At 42.2% G+C, this 27,709-nt stretch overlaps 2 protein-coding genes across 2 annotated transcripts in view; one reads left to right on the top strand and one right to left on the bottom strand.

The window, feature by feature from the left end:
• Positions 1 to 2,860, bottom strand: part of LOC126153408 (macrophage mannose receptor 1-like) — a 91,571-nt gene extending 88,711 nt beyond the window's left edge. The window contains exon 1 of the mRNA XM_049916070.1: positions 2,759 to 2,860. The gene's annotated coding sequence lies outside the window, so the exon portion shown is untranslated. The remainder of the gene's footprint in view (positions 1 to 2,758) is intronic.
• Positions 1 to 27,709, top strand: part of LOC126153392 (trypsin-1-like) — a 173,398-nt gene that overhangs the window by 18,078 nt on the left and 127,611 nt on the right. The gene's annotated exons all lie outside the window — the stretch shown is intronic.

Below are 27,709 nucleotides of genomic sequence, written 5' to 3'. Positions count from 1 at the left end.
AAGGCCAAGAACCAAGTTCTGGAATTAAAAACGGAGTCTATCGCCCCTACTGTTCAATCTAGATATCGAAGAAGCAATACTGTAAGTGAAAGATAGATTCTGGCGTGGGAATAAAATTCCCGTTGAAACAATATCGATGACAAGATTCGCTGATGAGATTGCTGTTCTCAGTGAAACCATACAAGAATAGCAGGACATACTGAATGTAACGGTCAGTTTTCTGAGTACAGGATGTGGATTGAGAGTAAACTGAGGAAAGAAGAAAGTGATTAGGATAGCAGAAATGGGAACCGTGAGAAACTCATCAAAATTGAGTACCTCAAAGTAGACAAAGTTCTGCTACATTGGAAGAATAATAGCACATGACGGACGAAGCGAGAAGAACGAGAAAAGTAGATTAGCACAGGCAAAGAGAGCATTTCTGGTCAAGAGAAGTGTGCTAGTATCAAAGATCGATCATAATCTGATGAAGGAAATCCCTGAGAATGTACGTTTGGAGCACAGTGTTGTATGGTAATGAATCATGGACAGTACCGGAAAAGAAGAGAATCGAAGCATGTGAGATGTGGTGTCGTAGAAAGATGTTGAATATTGGTGGAGTAATGAGGTAAGGAACGAGGAGGTTCTCCACAGAATCGGCGAAGGAAGGTACCACTGACAGGAAGAAGGGTCAGGCTAACAAGACATGTGTTAACGCATAAGGGAATAACTTCCATGTAGTTAAAGGGAACTGCAGAGGTTAATATATGAAAGGAGAGGCAGAGATTGGAATACATCCAGCAACCAATTGAGGACGTAGATTGCAAGTGGTAAGCTGGGATGAAGAGGTTGGGACAAAAGAGGAATTTCTGGTAGCACGCATCAAACCAGTCAGAAGACTGATGACAAAAAAATCTGCCAGATGCGAGTAGGATTTCCGCACTTAGGGTTCCGTACAAACTTAATTTATGTATACAGACAGTTCATCCATTCCGGGAATCGAGAATCTCGACCATATTTGCCTGTTACTGGCATTTATACTGGTAAGATAACGGTCCCATGGATTTCAAGATTTTCGAGAATGTTTAATTTCAACCGTGTGAATGAGAAATAAAGTAATTCAGAAGGCAGGCGACCTCTATTATATCAGTATTATTTTCCATTCAGGCTGCGTGGATCGCAATGGTAAAAGTAAAACATCAGACGAGAAATTATTTTATTGCTCAAATGACACGTTTCGGAATTTATCCATCATCTGGTATCCAGGAGCGATTACTGCGTGTAAACATGGCATTTCAAGTATGTAACACAAACATTCGCAGACTAGTCCGAAACGCGTCATACGAGCGATAGTCATTCCTTGCCTAATGTTTGACTTTTGCCACTGCGACCCTGTCAGCCTGAATGTGGAACTACTGACTGCTTTAATTTCAAGTCTGATGTCTGATAAAAAATGACAGAAGAAATATTTTTTTTCGTGTGATGTAGTTATAAACTAACAAATTTCGAATTTTTTCCTTCATTTGTACTGAGAAACCATACGTCTAGGAAATTTCATCGTTATAGATAAACGGGAAATATCCTAAAGGTGTTGATGAGTGATGTAAATAACCGTACCTTTTGATTACGTTCACTTAGAATCTAACGTTTCCTACACAGCCAAGGACCTAAATGACACAAATTTCAACTTGACACGTCTACCCGTTCCTGAGAAAAAGAGTTATCATCAGTCAGACGGACAGACGGATAGAGGGTCAACAAAGCGATACCATATGAGTTCCGTTTTTACCGACTGAGACATAAAACCCTAAATATAATAAAATAAAAAAAAGTGGCTGGCATGCAATGGGAAGGCGTATACTTTCATACAACTCCCAGACAGCAACCTTCAAGAACTGAGGCAGCATGTGTTAGACAAGCGCGGCAAGTTGACATTCGAAGGGGGAGAGCGTCACGAAAATGCTAAACAATCTCAACTGGTAGACAGATGATGGCTGATTTCAGTAGTCCTGCCAGATCCTACTACCAAAGTTTCAAGAACCACAGCCTTCCGTATCGCTCTCTAAGGGACCTTGTTCACAAGATTGGTCTAATTACATACGAAGAGCAAATTAAACAATCATTAAAATTTGGTGTTTGTCAGGATTCACAGTCTCCAGATGTTTAATGAACGTAAACATGATCCGTATGAGGCTCTAATGTGATTTTTGTTTAATCGTGCGATTAGCTAATTTTGATTACTTTTCATTGTGAAGCACCAGTAAAACAAACATGCATAAGCACTACATCGTCGACATACATCAAAAAACTTTATTGATTGTGGCGATATGTGCAGACAGTGTAGAGTTTTTCCATCTTGATTTTGCAGGTGGTTGACAATGACAAATAGTCAAAATTAGCTGATCGCCCGATTACACATTACAGCCTACTACGGACCATGTTTACATTTACTAAACAATCATTCATTCCGCGCTCCATAAGAAACCCTAATATGTGGTAAAGTGAGAAGTACCCTCTGTCATGCATTCTCAGTGGAGTGGTTTTCAGTGGATTTAGATGTAGACTGCGGTGTTTTGCTGGTACAGTGATTCTACTGACACGGTACAACGCATTTACAGCCACACCGTTACAGTAGCACCGCTCAGATAATCACACAAGAATAACTTAGCTAACTGGTGCTGGTGACGGGGTTTCAAAGTTTCAGACTTGTCGTCGCACTCTGCCTCTGCGTCCAAACGAATATTTAGAAACTAGCACAAAATTTTTTAATGATGTTTACCTTTCTCAGCGTTTGATACCCGACTCGTAGATAATGCTATCTCAGGCTGAAAGACCGCTGATCCACTGAAGCCAGGGGGAAACGTGATGCCGCGTGCACTCATCGCAAACTACCACCGGACAACGCGAGGTAACGTGTGGTCACGTGTGGAAGCAATCTGCGGTCTGCGGTCACCTCTTCCTGTTTTCCATCTGACGTCCTACCAGGTGGGCTGTCTGCAATCACCGCCTCTGCATGGACTCTGAACTAAATTCGTCTTTGCACGAGCTTTGGACTAATCCAACTCATCGGAAGTTCACCTTTTCCTGTGAAAGTACATCTCCTGCACTCATAGCTCTGATCTTATTATTTCGCTGGATGTGACAGTGGAGTTTACTTATTTATTTAGCGTATACCACTATACATGATATACAGTCGAGAATACACAAAAAATTACACAAATAGGCGTAACTACTCACTCACTCACTGGTCATACCGGACTCGAGAGTCCATTACCGCAGCAACGTATTTTCGCCATCTGTCCCTGTCTTGGGCTATTTCCTTCCATTCACCTTCAATACCTAGGCTCCTCAAATCAGCCTTCACATTGTCCTCCCATCTACTCCTCGGTCTCCCAACAGGACGTTTTCTCTCTAAGTGCCCTACCAGTACTTTGCGCGCTGCCCTGCCCTCATCCATTCGAGCTACGTTACCCGCCTATTGCAGCTTACGTGATTTAATAATACTGATTATGCCAGGGCTTGAATAGAGTTCGTGAACCTCTTCGTTATTCAGTTTTCGCTACTCTATGATAATGTCATCCCTTTTTGCTCCGAAAATTTTCCTCAAAATTTTGTTTTCAAATACTCGAAACAGGTTTTTATTTTGCACAGTGAGAGACCAAGTCTCACACCCATACAGCATAACTGGTAGAATAATAGTTTTGTATATCCTAATCTTTAAATTCCTAGACAATATCCGTGATGAAAGTAATCTATTGAGTGAGAAGTAGCCCGCATTTCCCGTCCGTAATCTCTTCTTCACTTAGGATTCAATCTCATTTCTCGAAGTGATGTCCACGCCTAGATACTTAAATGTGTTCACTTTTTCAAACCGCATGTCTCCAATTGTTAACATATACATTAAAAAAACAGTTGTTAATGTTCAATATTCTTACCCAGCTAAGGCTAGGTTGTGTAGCCGTGTAAAAGTCGTTTGGATCACTCAGGCAGTGTCCCGATTTACACTCCTCGCTGCTGTGCCGTGTGGTCTGGTTCGGTGCTTCACCAACTCCACTTGGGATGAGCTGCTTACCCCATTTGTGCAGATGGTGTGCGCACACATCCTTTCGTGTTCGGCAGCGATTTATATTCTTCCACTCATTCTGGGCGAGTCCAAAACTCTTGGGCCTCTGTAGAGAGTCAATAAGTTGTTACACTTCATGTGGAGCACTCCCAGTCCAGGTATCACGCCATTTGCTGTCAATGGTGAAGTTGGCAAAACAAACTGTTTGGCCTATCGCAGGGGTGTATTTCTGGAACGAAGTCGGATTGTTTTCAACTTGGGAATCTCTTCATGGATTAGAAGCTGAAAGTTATTCATCATCTTGGAATATTGTTTCGACAGGGTTTCTCGTCTTCTTAACAGAGGAAGGGCTAAGTGGCTGAGTGTTGGGAGTCAAGCATGGTTGTATTGAGCCGTCTGTCAATCTTATTTACGCAAGGGATGTTTAACAACACCTGAGCCCACAATAATCAGCCGTATAAAACACTAAAATGAGCGCAGATGTTCGAAGCGTACTTGGTGATGCTCTCTTGTGCTTAGTTAACAAAAACTTTTTCGAGGTGCTTCCTGAAAGACAGTGTCCCTTTAAGAGTCATGCCCATATAATTTGGATGACTCTAGTAGCACTGTGTCCTTCATACATATTTACAGTTTACAGTCAACTGCACTTTCCTTCAAGTGGAGACTACTGTTTATGGTTTTAGAAAGATAGGGTATGAGTCTCCACACGATGAGATGTTTATGTAGTTCTACAATTTTCAACGCGATAGGGTCCGCAGCTGCGATGAATTTATTGAATGATTTCTTGAAGCCTTCAGCTGCCATTTTCTTTATTTCCTGTACGATTGTACAATTTCGGCCTGAGGCGATTTTAAAGTATTTTATGGATGATTTTTTGGTAACAGATTATGTCATATACGTCGTTGCTCCTGTGACGTTATATTATGCTCATAAATTAGTTCAATGTGTTCACGCTATTTTAGGAGCACGTTCATATCATCAGTTAGAGTGTTTTCAGCAGTTTTGTCCTTTTTGTGCTGAACCACAAGGGCTAGATCGTGAGCATATCCAAACGTCTTTGCGCCTCTTCCAAGTGTGTTAAAGGTTGAAAAGTATACTAAATATGTTGACCCCTGAGGTAGTCTACCGTCCAATTTCATTTCTTTGCTTGTGAGAAAACCCTGGACTACTCGTCAGTAAATGCTGAAAGCCTATGTTTTTAATCAGTGTCAATGTGGTTTGGCTGGGGATGACTCTGATAAAAGTGTCTAAGAGCCCTCCATTCCCCACAATATCGCAAACCGCAGTCAGGTCGACAAAGACAGCAGATATTTTCAGCTGTTACTGAAACGCGACTTCGATGTGTGTAGTTAGGCTTACAACCTGATCTGTGCTTGTTCTGTTCGCTCTGGAATCTTTTTGTTCTACAGGAATGTTTTCCAAGATTATTTTGCCTGTCCTAGAGGTAACTGTATTACCACATCAGGAATGAGGGAGGACCAGGAGAGAAAGGTGTCTTTTCTGACAGGAATCTGGACGACAAAAAAATTGTTGCATCGCATTTTTCGCAAATGGAGGAATCTTCACTGACGTAAATGGGAAGTATTACACCACTAAATTCTAATCCAAACGTCACCAAGTCAACGTTCTAGTATTTCTATGGGTATGGGAAGTTCAAAAAAGGCTCTGAGCACTATGGGACTCAACATCTTAGGTCATAAGTCCCCTAGAACTTAGAACTACTTAAACCTAACTAACCTAAGGACATCACACACACCCATTCCCGAGGCAGGATTCGAACCTGCGACCGTAGCAGTCCCGCGGTTCCGGACTGCAGCGCCATAACCGCTAGACCACCGCGGCCGGCGGTGTTGGCATGTTCTTGTGAAAGCTTACTCACAGTACAGAATAAAGCCTTTCCTGCAAGTGAAGTGCCGTGTTAATACATGATACACTCCTGGAAATGGAAAAAAGAACACATTGACATCGGTGTGTCAGACCCACCATACTTGCTCCGGACACTGCGAGAGGGCTGTACAAGCAATGATCACACGCACGGCACAGCGGACACACCAGGAACCGCGGTGTTGGCCGTCGAATGGCGCTAGCTGCGCAGCATTTGTGCACCGTCGCCGTCAGTGTCAGCCAGTTTGCCGTGGCATACGGAGCTCCATCGCAGTCTTTAACACTGGTAGCATGCCGCGACAGCGTGGACGTGAACCGTATGTGCAGTTGACGGACTTTGAGCGAGGGCGTATAGTGGGCATGCGGGAGGCCGGATGGACGTACCGCCGAATTGCTCAACACGTGGGGCGTGAGGTCTCCACAGTACATCGATGTTGTCGCCAGTGGTCGGCGGAAGGTGCACGTGCCCGTCGACCTGGGACCGGACCGCAGCGACGCACGGATGCACGCCAAGACCGTAGGATCCTACGCAGTGCCGTAGGGGACCGCACCGCCACTTCCCAGCAAATTAGGGACACTGTTGCTCCTGGGGTATCGGCGAGGACCATTCGCGACCGTCTCCATGAAGCTGGGCTACGGTCCCGCACACCGTTAGGCCGTCTTCCGCTCACGCCCCAACATCGTGCAGCCCGCCTCCAGTGGTGTCGCGACAGGCGTGAATGGAGGGACGAATGGAGACGTGTCGTCTTCAGCGATGAGAGTCGCTTCTGCCTTGGTGCCAATGATGGTCGTATGCGTGTTTGGCGCCGTGCAGGTGAGCGCCACAATCAGGACTGCATACGACCGAGGCACACAGGGCCAACACCCGGCATCATGGTGTGGGGAGCGATCTCCTACACTGGCCGTACACCACTGGTGATCGTCGAGGGGACACTGAATAGTGCACGGTACATCCAAACCGTCATCGAACCCATCGTTCTACCATTCCTAGACCGGCAAGTGAACTTGCTGTTCCAACAGGACAATGCACGTCCGCATGTATCCCGTGCCACCCAACGTGCTCTAGAAGGTGTAAGTCAACTACCTTGGCCAGCAAGATCTCCGGATCTGTCCCCCATTGAGCATGTTTGGGACTGGATGAAGCGTCGTCTCACGCGGTCTGCACATCCAGCACGAAGGCTGGTCCAACTGAGGCGCCAGGTGGAAATGGCATGGCAAGCCGTTCCACAGGACTACATCCAGCATCTCTACGATCGTCTCCATGGGAGAATAGCAGCCTGCATTGCTGCGAAAGGTGGATATACACTGTACTAGTGCCGACATTGTGCATGCTCTGTTGCCTGTGTCTATGTGCCTGTGGTTCTGTCAGTGTGATCATGTGATGTATCTGACCCCAGGAATGTGTCAATAAAGTTTCCACTTCCTGGGACAATGAATTCACGGTGTTCTTATTTCAATTTCCAGGAGTGTAGTTATTGGGTGCGGATCACGTTACCCAAAGTTTTCAGTTTCAACACAGAATGCCCAGAGGACGCACACGTGCAGCGTATCGTCATCTTTCGGACTTTGAGAAAGGTTGGTCACTGGCTTGAGGTACACTGACGGAAAAAAAAAAATCACTGCACCAAGAAGAGGCTGTGCGACACCAACGAAAGTTGGTAGACATGTTTCTACATCTGAAAGATATGTCTGTTCACATTTCATGCCAGTCGCATAAGAGCGGCGCTAGTAGCGGCACCATGAGGATGCAAATCAGGTTTGCCTTAAATACACACTGTAACTGTCATGAGGTACCTAAAACCTTTGAGATTGGACTGGTGAACTGATCTTGGTCAAGAGCGTTTTTAAAGTGAAAAAGGCGTTAATATCGACACCTCATTCAGTTTGAACTAGGTCGTATAATAGGGCTTCAAGAAGCTGAATGCTCTTTCCCTGATACTGCAGAAATACTTGGAAGGAATGTAGTCACTGTACATGATTTCCGGCAGCGTTGGTCACGAAAATGTATGTTGGCAAGAAACCGGTCTCCGGAGAGCCACGTGGAACATTAATTGTGTTGTGGTGTTATGACTTTTTTCTGTCAGTGTAGTACGCTCCCTACTTTTCTTTGTTGCTTGCACATTTATTACAAATTTACACATCGCATATAACTTCGTGGTATAATTTTACGACTGTCAAATTCAAATGGCTCCGAGCACGATGGGACTCAACATCTAAGGTCACCAGTCCCCTAGAACTTAGAACTACTTAAACCTAACTAACCTACAGACACCACACACGTCCATGCCCGAGGCAGGATTCGAACCTGCGAGCGTAGCGGTCGCGCGGTTCCAGACTGAAGCACATAGAACCGCTCGGCCGGCCTTACTACTGTCAGCAGTTCTAATTTGTCTATCAAACTTCAGATATTCGTGTTATATTTTGCTCTTTCAGAAAACACCATTCACTCGTACATCTTGCCTTTGCTAACAATATTAGCCTATTAGTAGTTCATTCTGTTTATTTCTTCTTTTTGCCTCTTCCGCTCATAGGTCTTGGTGCAGTGTCCATCAGTTACTATACTTCTCGAACTAAATGTAGATGCTATCCGCCATGAACGTTTCCTAAATATCTTCGGCTCTTATCTTCTCGCTCATAAAATCTGTCCCAGTACATACTTCTGTCCTCCCTTTTACCATCCAGTCCACTTTCATGCTTTATGATACATCTGTGCACTCCGGTCTACTTCAGATAAATGGTAGCTCAATATAAGGTCCATCACAGAGTTCTAAGGCATCGTCATTACACAAGGATCCTTGTATCATTATAAAACCCCTTTTTTACAAGTCAAGGTCCAAATTACAACCACACTACGGTTTTCGTAAAAACGCGCACATAAAGGTATTTCAAGTCTAACCTACTCTCTGCTGTCAACGCCCTCTTCCTTCACTTAAAAACACCTACTATATTTATTCCTAACTGGACATAACATATGAGGCAACTGAGAATAATTTTTAGGTGAAATTTTTACATAAAATACACTTTCGGGGGCGCACTGGAAATTAATTCCACCGATTTTTATGTGAAAACTCTTAATACTTTTTAAATAAAACATACTTTATTATCGTTCTACATCTTTATTCTACGTGTCTACGTGTTTACATCCTCTGCGGCCAGTTGGCTTCGAATTGTAGAATGCGTCACATAGCTAAGTCAGTGTGTGAGAATCAGCGTGCTGTAATCGAGTTTCCAATTCGAAGAGTTCGCACACATGGACTATCTTCTCCTTCGGGATGACAATGCCAAATCACACACGAGTGCTGCGACATCTACAACAATGTAACGCATCGGCTTCTCTGCCATCAACCATCGTCCACGCAGCCCCGACTCGACCCCATCCGATTTTCAACTGTTCCCAAAACTTAAATAACTCCTTCGCGAATTTTACTTTTATAATGATGAAGCGTTACACGGAGAGGTGAGTTTGTGGGTCCGTCAACAAAGTCAGACAGTCACACAAAGTCAGTGAATAATAAACATGTAGACATGAACAATGAAGATGTAGAATGTTAATTACGTTTGGTTTATTTCAAAAGCTCGAAGAGTCTTTGCATAAAAAATTTGGTGGTATTATTTTTCAGCACTCTCACGTATGTTCATAAATTATTTATATCTGTGTAAAATGAAATAGCATTTAACTACCGCAGGTAATTGCCTAATAGTATCCGTTTCACTTCCCGTAAAGTTTACTCGAAGTGAAAAGGTCACACCACAGACTGATTGCTACTTTGTTCCCCTATTAAATGCCTCAAATTCTTACCCGATATAGGGTATCTATATAGCTTTAATCATTGACTGTTACACGATATTTATCAAACTCTACGGAGATGTTCCTCACATAACAGATATTAAACTGTAACTTTGTTTAGCAAAATCTGTGTGAGGTGCTGCCCCCTTAGGCATGAACGTATTCTTGCATTCGTTGGGACATGGAAGCAAACCGCCTCTGAATATCATTTTGCCATGCCTGAAACATATGCTTTGTCTGTTCGTGACGATTGGCGGCTGGAATGAAACTATATGCCTTCGCCTTCCCATCGCAACCGACACATGCTCCATGGGCAACAAATCAGGTCAGTCCAGGAATTACAGACAGCTCAAGATGTTTTTAGTAAAGTATGTGCAGAATAAATCGTCGGGTAAAGGTGCAATAAGGAGGGCAAGCATGGTGAGAATGGCGTCACGTCAAGCCGTCAGCACGTTGCAGGTGAAGAGCTGAGCGCCGGAGAGGAGGTGCCGTTCTAATTTAAAGCTTATGCTCACATATTTTGTAAACATTAAGTGGAACCCCTCCACCCCTACACTTGCATGGTGATCATTCAAAAATACCTACTGTCACCTCTGCTTTGGTTAGATCTAAAAAGAATTCCTCTTAAAATACAATAAAACCAGCGATTTGACTCGTTACCGCTGTCATAAGAGGCGAATTTTGAGCAAAGCCTACATTTCTATTGTTACCACGGTAACTTTTGCGTCTTTTGCAAAAAAAAAAAAAAACTGTCACCTCACTAAAATGTACAGATTCAGGCAGGCCGCTGTGGCCGAGCGGTTCTAGGCGCTGCTGCTACGGTCGCAGCTTCGATTCCTGCCTCGGACATGGACGTGTGTGATGTCCTCAGGTTAGTTAGGTTTAAGTAGTTCTAAGTATAGGGGACTAATCATCTCACATCTTAAGTCCCATAGTGCTTGGAGCCATTTTTTTGCAGATGCAGCTACGTTAGAATTTTCCGGAACAGTGGCTCATGGTGTGGGTTCCTGTAGTCATGTCCTAGTTCATGAACCACGGGCAAGGTATGAGTGGCCAAGTAAGTGGTCCCGACAGTCGGGATACCAGTTACTTTGTAATAAGGCTGGGCATCTCGGACATATTCTGAGTCGTGGTCACCTTTGTGCTCATACGGCAAAGACTACCAAATCCACCGGTTAGTCCCTCAGCCGTTAGGGGAAAAACCCAATGGGACTCGGGGCAAGTAAGGCTAGCAACCTGCTTCCCTGGTACTTTAAATATGATGCTGGCAACAATCAGAGCAAAATGCCTCTGACCTTTGGAGGTGACGGAGTCCCACCTCTAACTGACAAACCAGGGACTCCTAAGATACGACTTGGCAAACAAATGGTCATGAGATGGGGAGCTATTAATATCAATGGGGGCTACTCTGGGAAGAAGGTAGAGCTGGCAGAGGCTGCAAGTAAGATGGGGCTGGACGTTTTAGCTGTTAGTGACAGTCGGGTAAGGGGTGAGAAAGAAGAGGAAGAGGGAGAATACAAGGTCTAGCTGTCAGGAGTCAAAGCAGGAATAGCACAATGGGTTGTAGGGCTTTACATCAGGAAAGAAATGGAACCCAGCGTAGTTGCAATAAGGTATGTAAACGAACGACTGATGTGGATAGATTTGACAGTGTCTAGCAAGAAAATTAGGATTGTGTCAGTATATTCGCATTGTGAAGGGACAGATCAAGATAAGATGGATAGTTTTTATGAGGCACTCAGTGATTTAGTTGCTAGAGTAAAGGACAAGGACAGTGTGCTGCTCATGGGTGATTTTAGCGCCAGGATTGGAAATCGAACAGAAGGGTATGAAAAGGTTATGGGTAAATTTGGAGAGGATATGGAGGCCAACAGGAACGGGAAACAACTCTTGGATTTCTGTGCCAGTATGGGCTTAGTAATCACAAACTCCTTTTTTAAATATAAGAACATTCACCGGTATACTTGGGAAGGCAGGGGAACCAGATCTGTCATTGACTATATCATAACAGATCAGGAATTCAGGAAGGCTGTGAGGGACACACGTGTATTCAGGGGATTCTTTGATGACATTGATCATTATTTAATCTGCAGTTAAATTGGGATTGTGAGGCCGAAAGTGCAGGAGGTCAGGTCCATATGTAGTTGGATAAGAGTGGAGAAACTTCAGGATAAGGAAATCAGGCACAAGTACATAACAGAGATCTCAGAAAGGTACCAGTTAGTTGAATGTAGTCAATTACAGTCATTGGAAAAGGAATGGACAAGGTACAGGGACACAGTTCTAGAAGTGGCTAAAGAATGTCTTGGAACAGTAGTGTGTAAAAGTAGGATGAAGCAAACAGCTTGGTGGAATAATACAGTCAAGGCAGCCTGTAAAAGGAAAAAGAAGGCGTATCGAAAATGGCTTCACACCAGAACCCAGGTAGACACAGAAAGTTATGTTGAAGAAAGAAACAAAGCCAAACAGATAATTGCAGCATCCAAGAAGAAATCGTGGGAAGACTTTGGAAACAGGTTGGAGACTATGGGTCAAGCTGCTGGAAAACCATTCTGGAGTGTAATTAGCAGTCTTCGAAAGGGAGGTAAGAAGGAAATGACAAGTATTTTGGACAGGTCAGGAAAACTGCTGGTGAATCCTGTGGATACCTTGGGCAGATGGAGGGAATATTTTGAAGAGTTGCTCAATGTAGGTGAAAATGCGATCAATAATGTTTCAGATTTCGAGGTATAATGGGATAGGAATGATGATGGAAATAGGATCACATTTGAGGAAGTGGAAAAAATGGTCAATAGATTGCAGTGCAATAAAACGGCTGGGGTGGATGAAATTAAGTCGGAACTCATCAAATACAGTGGAATGTCAGGTCTTAAATGGCTACACAGGATAATTGAAATGGCCTGGGAGTTGGGAGAGGTTCCATCAGACTGGACAAAAGCAGTAATCACACCAATCTTTGAACATGGAAACAGAAAAGATTGTAACAACTACAGAGGTATCTCTTTAATCAGCGTTGTGGGTAAAATCTTCTCAGGTATTGTTGAAAGGAAAGTGCGAGTATTAGTTGAAGACCAATTGGATGAAAATCAGTGAGGGTTTAGGACTCTTAGAGGTTGTCAGGACTAGATATTTAGCTTACGGCAAATAATGGAGAAGTGTTATGAGTGGAACAGGGAATTGTATCTATGCTTTGTAGATCTAGAAAAGGCATATGACCGGGTTCCTAGGAGGAAGTTATTGTCTGTTCTACAAGATTATGGAATAGGAGGCAAACTTTTGCAAGCAGTTAAAGGTCTTTACATGGATAGTCAGGCAGCAGTTTGAGTTGACGGTAATTTGAGTTCATGGTTTAGAGTAGTTTCAGGGGTAAGACAAGGCTGCAACCTGTCTCCACTGTTGTTCATATTATTTATGGATCATATGTTGAAAACAATAGACTGGCTGAGTGAGATTAAGATGTGTGAACACAAAATAAGCAGTCTTGCATATGCGGATGACTTAGTTGTGATGGCAGATTCGATTGAAAGTTTGCAAAGTAATATTTCAGAGCTAGATCAGAAATGTAAGGACTATGGTATGAAGATTAGCATCTCCAAAACGAAAGTAATGTTAGTGGGAAATAAATATAAACGGATTGAGTGCCAAATAGGAGGAACAAAGTTAGAACAGGTGGACGGTTTCAAGTACTTAGGATGCATATTCTCACAGGATGGCAACATAGTGAAAGAACTGGAAGCGAGGTGTAGCAAAGCTAATGCAGTGAGCGCTCAGCTACGATCTACTCTCTTCTGCAAGAAGGAAGTCAGTACCAAGACTAAGTTATCTGTGCACCGTTCAATCTTTCGACCAACTTTGTTGTATGGGAGCGAAAGCTGGGTGGATTCAGGTTACCTTATCAACAAGGTTGAGGTTACGGATATGAAAGTAGCTAGGATGATTGCAGGTACTAGTAGATGGGAACAGTGGGAGGAGGGTGTCCACAATGAAGAAATCAAAGAAAAACTGGGAATGAACTCTATAGATGTAGCAGTCAGGGCGAACAGGCTTAGATGGTGGGGTCATGTTACACGCATGGGAGAAGCAAGGTTACCCAAGAGACTCATGGATTCAGCAGTAGAGGGTAGGAGGAGTCGGGGCAGACCGAAGAGAAGGTACCTGGATTCGGTTAAGAATGATTTTGAAGTAATAGGTTTAACATCAGAAGAGGCACCAATGTTAGCACTGAATAGGGGGTCATGGAGGAACTGTATAAGGGGGGCTATGCTCCAGACTGAACGCTGAAAGGCATAATCAGTCTTAAATGATGATGATGATGATGATGATGATGAGTGGTTTACTAAGGGAGGCATTGAACTCAAGTAAGACCAATAGCTTATGAAAAAGCACATCTTCAGTAAAAAGAAAAAAAAAAGAAAAAAACCCTGTAATGCCTTCAATTTTGTTGTTCCAAATCCACAGGATTTGTCGTTTCAACAGCTATCAATGGTCCTTAAAAATGTCATCGAGAACGTCTGTAATAAGTGAAATAACAAAGCAGATAGTCAATTTTTGCATAGTAAACATATGACAAAATTCCCTCCTCTTTGCGTGCTATCATTTGCCTATCTCCAGTTTAGATATCTGAAACAGTTTATGTGGTATGGGTAATATTAAGGATATTTCATTCCGGCTTTATCGCTAGCGTGCATGATCGAAATTGAGTGCGCCACGTGGACCAATTTTCTCGAAAGTGGTGATCGACTGAGACCTCTTACCAAGCTTAAGGAAAAAATCAATATGTTAGCTAAATTTCATATGCTGCAACACATTATGTAATATGCACTAAAAGCAAAGGTATAGCGACCACTAATTTTCATTGCGAACTGTTTCGAATTTTGCACAGTGTCTTAATTAAATGCAAGTATCACAATTACTATGAACATTAACGAAATGATGGGCACGTCATCGTCAAGATGACGTGCGAATAAAGATATAAGTAACGAAAAATTATATTTTTTACGAAACAGTTTGTGCAAAATCGTTTGAGAATGACTGCACGATTCTGTCGTCGCAGTAAGTCGCCGTTTAGCCAAAAAACGGGAGAACAAACAAGTGAACTCGCGCAGCGGTCCGGACGGAAATTGGTCACTGCACACTGACGGAATATGCCATTTGGCACCCTGGTCATAAAGAGTATACGACAAGGGAGTTCTCCATTCTTGCTACGTAATGGCGAGCATTCAAAATCCCTTAAAAAGTTACAAAATCAGTCATGTTTTCATACGCAGTAGTTCCCCACACGTCTTTAAGGTCTTAAAGACGTGTTACCTTCTTTTATATGCTCTGAACTGCCTTAACAAATATGGCTTAATAATGGTCTAACAACTGTTGGCATTGTACTTGATAATGGGATAAAAGCCAAAATATGGATAGTGCAAAATGTAAATATGATTATACATAGTCAAATGGCGGTTTACTCTTTTAAAGCGTCTTGCATGACTGTAGCGCAACACTATTGAAAATTTTTTTAATGAGCCAAAGAGTTTGAGAAGTAGGGGTCTCTGGAATCATTGCTTCTTCTGACCTTTTACAGGTCATCTATGGACACTTTGGTGTTGATCTGACCACCACAATCAGAAACGAGACGATTGCTGAACATCTCAGAACGACGCTCAGTGTTTCAGTTGACTCTGGTTAAATCTCTGTTCTCTGTTCTACGGTGTCAGAGGAAAACGACGCATGGCAGCTCGAGGTCTCAACTCAGTTTTCAGTGACTTGTTTCCAGCTGTCTGTTGTTTATCTTCATCCAACGGTTTTGCCCTGGATCCATCTCGGCACTACTCATTGCTACAGCCACCTGTTTGAGCCATCTGGTTGTACGATTCTCCCACGTACACACGCAGAAAAAAAATCGCATCACCGAAAAATAATTAAATTAGAGTAATGAAAATTCTCAGATACATTTGCCTAGGTAACATATTTGACTGATTAACATTGGAAGATCACAGGAACATTAATAGCCGGTGTAACCACCAGGATGTTGAATGCAAGCATGGAGACGTGTATGCATTATGTTGTATAGGTGTCGGACGTCAGTTTATAGTATGGATTTCCATGCCGGTTGTAATTGTTTGTGTTTGGTCGATGTATGGGCGGTTGGTCCTATTTGTGAATGACGCTGGAGTTCTCGTCCAATGATGTCCAATTTGCGCTCGACTGGAGACAGATATGGTGATCGAGCAGGCCAAGACAACATCTTGATACTCTGTAGATGGTTCAAATGGCTCTGAGCCCTATGGGACTTAACATCTGAGGTCATCAGTCCCCTAGAACTTAGAACTACTTAAACCTAACTAACCTAAGGAAAGCACACATATCCATGCCCGAGGCAGGATTCGAACCTGCGACCGTAGCAGTCTCGCGATTCCAGACTGAAGCGCCTAGAACCGCTCGGCAACCTCGACCGGCATACTCTGTAGAGCACGTTGGGTTACAGAATGGGAATGTGGGCGCTCACCAGTTAGCTATGTTATCCTTGGTGATTTCCGAGCGGTGCTACTGTAACGTTGTGGCTGCAAATGCGCTGTATCGTGTCCGTAGAATTACTGTACCAGCAAAACACCGAAGTCTACATCTAAATCCATTGAAAACCACTGAGAATGGCAGCACAACAGGTCGAATAGCTAGACTGATATACAGTTTTGCAGTAAGGATGCGTGGGATAACCATGAGAGTGCTCCTGCTGTCGCACGAAATGGCGCCCCACGACATAAATCTAGGTGTAGGTCTAGTGTGCCTATCATGCAGATAGGCTGTTGCAGGTCCTCAGTTGCCAATCCACCTTTCATCAGAAAACAACAGACATCCACCCTGCCCTTCATTGAACCCTCTCCTGACACCACTGAAGTCGCAAATGGCGGTGATTTGTGGTCAGTGGAATACACGCTACAGGACGTCTGGCTCGGCACCCTCCTTGAAGTAACAGATTTGTAACAGTTCGTTGTGTCACTGTGGTGACAACTGCTGCTCAGATTGCTGGTACAGGTGCAGTACGATCCGCCAGAGCCATACTCCGAACACGATGTTTTTCCCACTTGGTAGGGCCACATAACCGTCCGGAGCCCGGTCGTCTTACGATCATACATTCTTGTGGCTGTCGCTGCCAACAATCATGTGCAGTGCCAACATTTCTACAATATCGAAGAAGAAACAACCAGCTGCTCCTAGCCCTATTACACTACTTAGTTCAAACTCAGTGGGGTGCTGATAAAGGCGTCTTTGTCGCTTTAACGGAATTCTCGAGTAACGTCAGCTCACCATGCCCAGTGTCGGTAACTAACTCTCAAGACCGTTACAGCGTGTATTTAAAGCAAACCTGATTCGCATCCTCATAGTGGCGCTATTAGTGCCACCGCTATGCGACTAGCGCGAAAATAGAACAGATATGATCTTACAGATGTAGAAACACACCTACCAACTTTACTTGATGTTTTACACCTCCTCCTTGGTACTGCGATTCTTTTTCCGTCAGTGCATATTATATAACTGCCATCCCTTGAATCGTTATTTTTCACTTTTTTCCTTCTGCTTTCACATTTATTGACTTTTCTTATAATATTTTACGTACATACAACTGCATGTTAATGTAAAATTGTAATTACGAGTAATGTAATATTTTACAAGAGAGACTAGTGTTGTAACCGCGAACAGACAAACGAACGGAAAGGACGGACATGAAACAACGACGGACGATGGAGGGAGACCTTACGACGACGACGACACACAAGAAGCAACGGAGTGACAGAGACAACCAAACGAATCCAAGACGTCCACTAGTAATGAAAACAAAGAACAGTAAACACGCTGTCTGTTGTCAAGGCGATGTGTCAAGAGTCATGCAAAGATAAGACGACTCGCTGGCTGAGCTTTTTTTTTTTTTTCCTTGCTGTGATTTCATTCCCCTGCCCCATATGGGCAGGGGAGGGCTGTCAGCGGCACAATCCGCCGCTCTTCTGTCGAGTGACACGACAACTAAAACAAGAATAAAATGATACATACATAAGGAGATAAAAAAGGGGAACATAAAACAGAGTAAGGGGAGAAAATGGAGGTAAAAATACACTGACATGTAGACGTTCATGGGGGACAGTTAAAAAAGTCACCAGAAAGTTAAAAAACACAGTTGGTGATTCTTAAAACACAGAAAAGACACTCAATGCGCATGCACAGGTTAACAGTTGGCCACAGTATTAAAAACACTCCAAAACAACACACTTAAAACCCACTTGGAGCACACACGATGAAGAATAAAACTACCAGGTGGGACCTGCCAAGGGAAAGGTCAGAGAGGATGGAAAAGGAGGGGAGAGCATGGGGCAGCTGTGGAAGCAGCGGGATGAAGAGAGGAGGGGCAACCTTAGGTTCATGAAGAGGCAGGAGACACATGGGGTGGGAGAGGAAAAGGGAAGACAGGGCAGGAGGGAATGCAGAGACACTGAAAGGAGGCACAAGAGATGCAGGGGGAGTAGGAGGGGAAAGCCGCTCAGAAGGAGAGAGGGGGAGGAGAGGGAGCCCTGAGGAGGAGGCAGGAAGAGGGGGTTAGAGTTGGTAGGAAGGGTAGATGTCAGGGCGAAGCTCGTCATCCGGGAGGGGTACTGGCTGAGCTTTTTTTTTTCCTTTATTGATTTTCAATTCCCCCCGAAGGGGGCGGGCCGGCAGCAGCTTACTACGCTGCTCTACAGCCTACAGACTTTTTTTAAAGAAAGGAAGAAGAAAGAAACAAGGAAAAACAGGCGATAAAATGGCGATTTAAAGTGAAAAATGGCGTAAAATTGCGGAAAGTTAAAACAGAAAGCAAAGGGGGTTGGCAATGTAGATAAAAGACACAGGAATCAGACAAGTAACACAGTAGACACACAATTAAAAAACATGGCGACAGTCTGGTTTCTGTTCGCAAGTAATAAAAAGCACACCCAGCGACAATATGATGGCTGTTCACTACACTTCCCAAAAGACACAACACGGAGCACGCACTGGAAAAAACACACTGTAAAACACTGCACGAACAAGGCGGCACAAAGATGGCACTCCCGACCCAAGGCAGATGGGGGGGGGGGGGGGGGGGGGTTACCTGGAGTAGGGGGAAAAACAAGGAGCGAGCGAGGAGAGGAAAAAACGAAAAGGGGGGGGGGGAACCAAGGAGGGAGAGGACTAATAAAGGGGGAGAAGGGCAGACGCGAGAGGGAATGAGAGGAGGCAGAGGAGGGAAATGTAAAAGGATGCGGGGGAGAGAAGGGGGCAAAGAGAGGGGAGGTGGGGAAGAAAGAGGATGGATGGGGGGGGGAGAGGGAGCCTGGGAAAAGGACAGAGGAAAGGAGGGGGAGTGAGGATCAGAGTTGATAGGAGGGATAAATGGAGGGAGAGAGGGCATCATCCAGGAGGGGGAGTTGATGGAAGCCACCTTGGGAAACTGGCTGAGCGAGAGGAAGGCGCTTAAATACTCTATCGGGGGCGCCGCTATTGGCCGCTGCAACCACGGGTTGGTTCCACTGTGGCGCCCTCACACTTACTGCGGGCCAGGACGCGCGCGCCGCCACAGCTTAGGGCGCGATGGTGCAGAGACCTCTAGGGGTCTTCGACATCCATGACGTCTGGCAGGGATTCAAATTCCGCGGTGCGGGGTACCAGAACTAGTTTTGAAAGGTAATGGATAAGTCGTTACATGAAGCGGTATCGAACGAGTCTGGAGAGAAGTGGAGCGACTGATTATTTGTCGCGCTTAAGCGTGGGAATCGCGCGCTAATGACAGCAGCTTTAAAGAGTGTGTTTTCATTGTATAACGTGAACTATTTTCTATGCATAGAAAGGACTGTGAGTTTAACGGACTTTGAATCAAAGTTAATTCTTCTTACAAACTACACTACCATTAGAACAGGGCAATTTTCTCTGACAAAAAGCACTTTAATGTGTATGATAGTGATGCTAACTTGAAACTGGGAATGATGTAGCACAGGAACCGAACAATGTACATGTTCTTGGAACCAAATCATAGTCTGAAGGTTTTTTTGATGTGGGGTGCCTTCTGTTCTGAATAATTAGGACAAAAATATGTATTGCTACAGTCAGTGGTATGCAATACTGTAAAATCACTGTATAGCAAATAATGAAAACAGCCGGAGACAGTTCACTGGTATAAATCTTGGGCCATTTATTTTTCAAGAAGAAATTGCGAGTTGCTGCCGATCAAGGGTTGCACAGTAATGTCGAAGTGATCTGGGTTTCCAGAGACTGTGATGGCTAGAAAGCTCTCCTGTAACGAACGCTGTTGAGAACACTTGGTCGGTAATGTAAAAAATATTGAGCTTGACTTCATACACACCGGTAAGGAGAGGTGGGCTACATAGTGGCGCAGTAACTGCCGTTGTAGGAAAGCTGAACAGGAGCGGAAATGATTAACCAGCAAGTTAACACAACAAACGAAGATTCACCATAAATAATGCAGCAAGAAGTAGAGTCCAGCTATCACAATATCAACCAGGATGAGGCTCCCTAAAGTAAGTTTGAATGATGGTGATGTTGCGATGAGGCTCCATGTGCAAATGAAATGAGCAACTGCCACTGGACATATTATATTGTGTGTCAGAGGCAGCTCATAGTGCAGAGCTGCAGGAGGAGTGGCTTAGCAGAAGCACAGCTCTGGGTCCGCCAGATACAGCACAATAGTTGTCGGTGTCAGACAGAAACCAGTCATTCCGTTACCATACTTAATAGACCATGGCGTGACATCGATATATGATACCACATAAACTATTCTCTCATAATGCTAGTATAAAAATGTATTTAAAGCTACCAAATCAGAACAGTGAAGAGACATTTGCAATGGCTGCTTTCATTGCATGGTGTAAATTGTGAAATACAAATACAGTTCTTGTCATCTGCTGATATTTCACAAAGTAATTCGAAATCTACGATGTTTCAGTAATGGGGAAACTTGATCACTAAGTGGACTGTTTTTGACACTGAGCACATGCTGTCAAGTAGAAATGTAAAAGTGTATCACGTTTGGTCGACATCGCTGACTACAGACACTTCATTTAATGAGGAGACTAAATACTTAACTTGGTACTGCATCGCTACATAAGTGGTCATTCGCAAGAGAACAGTTACAGCGGAAATTCTCAATAAGGATCACACTTCTGATCCATGGGCCAAGGTGGGATGACGACATGACATTTCCCACAGTTATGTTTTTAACCATTGTACATTAGGAATGTTAGCAAGTTCCTGAAAATTTGTTTCTAAAACACCTTATATAATAAACACAGTTTTTATAATATGAATGGGAGCATACGCAATACTGGTGTAATATTCTATAATATTGTGTGTCTTCATTCATAATGTATAAAATATTCTGCCAAGAACAACAGAATGGTCAGTCAATGCACATAGTTTTTTGTTGAAGTTATAAAATTCTTATTGTTGTTCCCTACTTGAAGCTCTTAATTTCCAGGCATTTTAAAACACAGAACATCTTTAGGAATGTAAGTAGGCTTAACTGAAAGTGGTGTTTTTGATAAAAGTTTGTTCATAGCAGGATACTACATATTTACGAATACTTTCTCTTCTGACATTTCTTTCATTCTTATACCATTGTAAGTAGGCTGTTTAGGTTTTTATACTGGTAACGCCACGTCGCGCTCTGTATGAAAATCACTGGCTGTGCTGTGTGCAGTCTGTGGCTGATTGGCATTGTGGTAATATTCGCTATTGTAGTGTTTGGCAGTTGGATGTGAACAGCGCGTAGCGTTGTGCAGTTGGAGGTGAGCCGCCAGCAGTGGTGGATGTGGAGACAGAGATGGCAGAGTTTTGAGAGTGGATAATCTGGACGTGTGTCCATCAGAGACAGTAAATTTGTAAGACTGGATGTCATGAACTGATATATATATTATGACTTTTGAACACTATTAAGGTAAATACATTGTTTGTTCTCTATCAAAATCTTTCATTTGCTAACTATGCCTATCAGTAGTTAGTGCCTTTAGTAGTTAGAATCTTTTATTTAGCTTGCAGTATTGGCGCTCGCTGTATTGCAGTAGTTCGAGTAACGAAGATTTTTGTGAGTTAAGTGATTCATGAAAGTTATAGATTATTGTTAGTCAGGGCCATTCTTTTGTAGGGATTATTGAAAGTCAGATTGCGTTGGGCTAAAAATATTCTGTGTCAGTTTAGTGTTGATCAGAATAAGTAAAGAGAGTAATGTCTGAGTACGTTCAGTTTTGCTCAGCTGTTTGAAAATCAAATAACGTAAGAGGTTTATCAGCACAGTAATTCATTAATTTTTCTAAGGGGATGTTTCATGTGGCGACACTTAGCGGAGGATACCTCACTGGAATCTACTGATTTTTTTCTTGTAGTTTGTGTAATTAGTGTAGCTATTGTTCATTGCTATAGCGTAATTGTAGAGAGAATTTCCTTTGTAGTTGTAGTTTTTCATTGTTGTACAGTAAAACAGTTGTGGCACGCATGTAGCGCTGCAATTAACTAGATATTATTTTCAGTGCTATGTTAATGTGTTTTCTTATTTTTGCTCTTCAAATTGTGCTTTTCTTGTTATCGTGTGAAATAAGTGACAATTATGCCGTGTGAAAAACGTAACACTAGGCTCCAAAGTAAATTGAGAAATGATAGTGACAACGAACGTAGCTTATCAGCACCACCGTGTAATGAATTTACAGACATTCAAAGTAGTAATTTGGTAATTGTGCATAGGGAAATAGAGTGAGCGGCAAATAATGCTGTAGACAGTGAAACAATTAGTGAACAGGGAAGCATTATCGATCGATCGGTCGGCAATAGCTCGCCTCAGGATTCCGAAATGACAGGACACAATCTTGCAAATACTGTAGATTCAGGTTTTGCGTCCTCACCGTTTTCTCAAATAAGTCAAGACACATTTTATGCTTTTCAAAATGCGAATATTGCCGGTACAAATGCACTGCCGAATAGAACTGAGGAACATGTTTCAGACACCAGTGCATTGTTATTACAGTTACTGCAACAAATGGGACAAAGGTTAGACACAACGCTTGAACAAAATCAGAAACAAATGGGACAAAAGCTTCAAAAGTTAGACAGAATGGAACAAAATCTTCGAAAGTTAGACACAATGGAACAACACCAGAGACAAACACAGCAACAGCTTCAAACGTTAGACACTACGCTTGAACAAACGCATGAAGGTTTAACTGCTGAGTTACTTAAAATCGAATCGAAATGTCAAAAGTCTGTAATGACGTAAAAACACAAATTTATGAGCATTTCCAACCTATTTTTTCGCGTCATGAAAATGCATTACAGAATCACGAAGCAGCCATAAAAGAACTCCAAACTATTGTTCATGATAATCACGACACCTTGCAAGCAAAAATTGAGTCAGTTGCATCTACAGATTCGGTTACGCAACTTGCAAAAACTCAGGAAAACTCAAAGGACACAGTAGATACGTTTTCAACACAAATGGACACTCTGAAACTTGGTTCAGAAAAACACACTGAGGAAATAAGTACACTATCGGAGAAAGTAGCCGAACTTTCGGATCAGTTCACTAACTTATCTACAGAGGTAGATGATGATCTGAATGACACAAGATTCATAGCCTTCACTGACACAGAAGAGTATGAACAAATTAAGAAATCCAAACAAAATCAGAATCAAATTAATACGCAACACCAAAGAGAAATCCGGGAAGTACATGATCAGTTGGCACAAGTAATACAAGAATTACATATTTCAGTGGATACTCTCGCTCCAACACGGGAGGAAGGACTTAGAAACGCGGAACAGCCACAAAATAATAACACGAGGCACTTCGGAAATTATGAATGAAATCCGTTTATTGAGAGATAATCTGTTTTTTAACTTAGTCTTTGCTACAAATTTTTTCACTTCACGTTACTAGCACTCTTTGTCACACTTAGAAACTGTTAACATGCAACTATATTTTAAAGTTAACTACCCAGTCTAGAACCTAGGGAACATATTTAGACAGTAATTACGAATGCATTGTTATAGTGAACAGACGACACAGTGTTATTGTGTGTGTACATTCTTGCTTGTTAGTTGCACGATTACGTAACGACTATAAGGCTCACATACTTAGAACATATACCGGTACTGCAAACGAGATTTTAATGCAACATTTTGGTTTACTTTAAAATACATTGTGGATTTAAAGTACTTTCTTAGAGATACCAGATGACACAGTGGTTAGTTTATTTGACAGCTACACGGTTATATCACGACACTACTAATGAGTGACACAATTTACATTGTTGCTTTTGCGGTGTATCTCTTTTATATCTGCACAGTTTTTCTGTATTATTCTGGAAAGTAAAATATGTTTTAGTAGTAACTTTTGTGGTATAGCTACAATGAGACAGCCTTTTCCGTAGCACAACAATACATTACAGTACAGTACTTTCTTCATCACGGCATAGCTACTATATGTATATGCAAAGCATTTCACTTTTGTTTATGATGAGGTGAGTACACTGACTTCTGCAGAACTTTGCTTACGGAGGACGATAACTACGACACTTCCACAGAATTATCTTACAGCAAGACGCACATTTAGCGCTACAGGACACGCATTTGAGTGATTAATTTTGCACTTAAAACATTTATTTTTAAAGATTTTTGAATTGCAAAGATACAAAGGTTTTCCATGATACATTTCATACCTGAGAGTATAATTAATTACTTTCATCCTCAGGGGGGTACACACTTACTTTGCGTACCATGGGTTTGGCAAGCACAAGGAGCCCTAGCTAATACGGTATTTGCTTATACAACTTTACACATCGGTACCATATTTCTCTAACACATAAATTACACAGCTATCTGATCATTTAACTGAGAGAGACAAACATTTTTTTTTTACTACATCAGTGACAGATGTTTACGTAATTACACAGTTGGATAACTTCACACTTATGAAATTGTATTTTGCCTGTACTTTGTGAACTGTTCATATTTTTTTCGTAACCATTGTGATACTATGAGAGCTTTGAATGATGTATTTGGTATGGGATCATGATTTTTAAAGCACGTTTGAGGTAGATGACACTATTGAAATTGGCAGAGAATTTTTTTTTGGTTTTGAAATTATTGCAGAAAACTACGATGTTTATGAGATTTGACTGAGGTGTTATGATGATATTGTTACGGCGACGATGTGTATTATGCTGTTGAGGTATGTTTATGATCAATAAGCCGGTGCTATATGAGGAATTTGATTATGCTATGTATTTATTATGATGCAATATTGAAGAAGTGTCGACGAATATGTATATATGTAATAAAGTAAGGAATAATGAGTTGTGGTTAAGGACTCTGGTTTGTGAAAAAGGGTGTTGGAAACCAAGAATCGTACTTTAAGAGTTATGAAACGTGCGTACATGCGTGAATGTTTCACTACACTGCTATTCATGAGATTTCGTTTCTAGACATTTCTACTGTAATTTTTCGACCTGTGAAATTTTATTGGTATCAAACTGTCACTGTAGCGGAGACTGCTGTTGTAAATATTTCGGTAAGAAAGCTAAGTGACCTTGACGTAATGCATTATGGGCACCCAGCTGTGCCAGTCGCCTGGAGAAAAAGCCATTAGGTGAAAAAAAAGAGGCCATTAACCTCGCTATTGACATTTCTTTGTAGAAAGCATTTCAAATAAGATACGCTCATACTTGAAACATATGATTACAGTTTTGAGCTCATACTTTCTGATATTTACTGAATTGTCTAATGAAATGATGAGAAATATTTTATGTCTATACACCTGATTATGACTACCGTCTTTCTACTTGAGAGATTTTTTTGCTGCCTTATGAAATGCCATTTGGCTAGTGATGATGTTTCATGCTTTGTTTTGTATATATATATATTTGCCTATTTTGTTTAATATCTAGTTTCTAGCTGCACTGCAGTATTTGTTAAAATAAAATTTAATAGATCTACTAATGTAAATATTTTCTGTCTACAGATCCATTAAACAAAATTTTATGATCTACTTTCTTTAAAAAAAGGGGAACATCAATAGACATTTCCCTTCAAAGGAATTGCATAAATAATTTTTTAACTATTTGGTAACTTGTAAGTTATCGTGATGCATCACTCTAGTATTAGGATGTGACACAGGTATTAGACATGGTCATCTTTACTGTAATATTTTTTCTGTTTTAGTTTTGTCATGTTTAGGTGTAAGTTATAGCATTTGCTGCTGCTGTTTGCCGGGCATAGTGCTACTGAATTTCACTTTGTATTTCTCTGTTAAGCCAGATTTACTCCTGATATATTTTTCTTGTTGCTGCACATTGGCTCATATTAGTTGTAATGTTGCATTTGCCTTGCTAATGTAGATATACTGCTGTTTGCTTTGCCAATTTGTATTTTTTCTCATTGCTGTTTGAGTTAATTGTTTTGTGCTGTTGCATTCTCTAATCCCTTAGATTATGCATCTGAGCTCAGTAGAATGAGTTGTGAGGAATTGGAAGAAATGCATTAAGAAGTTATATGAAAAAGATTTGGGCCAAAATGAGTAGTGTACAATGAAGAATAATTATTTTGAAAGAGGGTATGAACAAAACAGTAGGGTTTAGGGACAACTGGTATAGATAGGAGTTTTTGGGAATAATGATGAATGAATGGAGATCTCCAAGAAGTAAAGAAAGTTTTGTAAGTAGGCTGATTATGTTTTCTTATTGGTAACGCCCCCCCATGAACCATGGACCTTGCCGTTGGTGGGGAGGCTTGCGTGCCTCAGCGATACAGATGGCCGTACCGTAGGTGCAACCACAACGGAGGGGTATCTGTTGAGAGGCCAGACAAACATGTGGTTCCTGAAGAGGGGCAGCAGCCTTTTCAGTAGTTGCAGGGGCAACAGTCTGGATGATTGACTGATCTGGCCTTGTAACATTAATCAAAATGGCCTTGCTGTGCTGGTACTGCGAACGGCTGAAAGCAAGGGGAAACTACAGCCGTAATTTTTCCCGAGGACATGCAGCTCTACTGTATGATTAAATGATGATGGCGTCCTCTTGGGTAAAATATTCCGGAGGTAAAATAGTCCCCCATTCGGATCTCCGGGCGGGGACTACTCAAGAGGACGTCGTTATCAGGAGAAAGAAAACTGGCGTTCTACGGATCGGAGCGTGGAATGTCAGATCACTTAATCGGGCAGGTAGGTTAGAAAATTTAAAAAGGGAGATGGATAGGTTAAAGTTAGATATAGTGGGAATTAGTGAAGTTCGGTGGCAGGAGGAACAAGACTTTTGGTCAGGTGATTACAGGGTTATAAATACAAAATCAAATAGGGGTAATGCAGGAGTAGGTTTAATAATGAATAAAAAAAATAGGAGAGTGCGGGTTAGCTACTACAAACAGCATAGTGAACGCATTATTGTGGCCAAGATAGACACAAAGCCCATGCCTACTACAGTAGTACAAGTTTATATGCCAACTAGCTCTGCAGATGATGAAGAAATTGATGAAATGTATGACGAGATAAAAGAAATTATTCAGGTAGTGAAGGGAGACGAAAATTTAATAGTGATGGGTGACTGGAATTCGTCAGTAGGAAAAGGGAGAGAAGGAAACATAGTAGGTGAATATGGATTGGGGGGAAGGAATGAAAGAGGAAGCCGCCTTGTAGAATTTTGCACAGAGCATAACTTAATCATAGCTAACACTTGGTTCAAGAATCATGAAAGGAGGCTGTATACATGGAAGAAGCCTGGAGATACTGACAGGTTTCAGATAGATTATATAATGGTAAGACAGAGATTTAGGAACCAGGTTTTAAATTGTAAGACATTTCCTGGGGCAGATGTAGATTCTGACCACAATCTATTGGTTATGAACTGCAGACTGAAACTGAAGAAACTGCAAAAAGGTGGGAATTTAAGGAGATGGGACCTGGATAAACTGAAAGAACCAGAGGTTGTAGAGTGTTTCAGGGAGAG

The sequence above is a fragment of the Schistocerca cancellata genome, chromosome 2 (assembly GCF_023864275.1).
Source record: "Schistocerca cancellata isolate TAMUIC-IGC-003103 chromosome 2, iqSchCanc2.1, whole genome shotgun sequence".
Taxonomy (NCBI): Eukaryota; Metazoa; Arthropoda; class Insecta; order Orthoptera; family Acrididae; genus Schistocerca; species Schistocerca cancellata.
The sequence above is the reverse complement of the archived record's forward strand: the minus strand, read 5'-3'. Positions and strand labels throughout refer to the sequence as shown.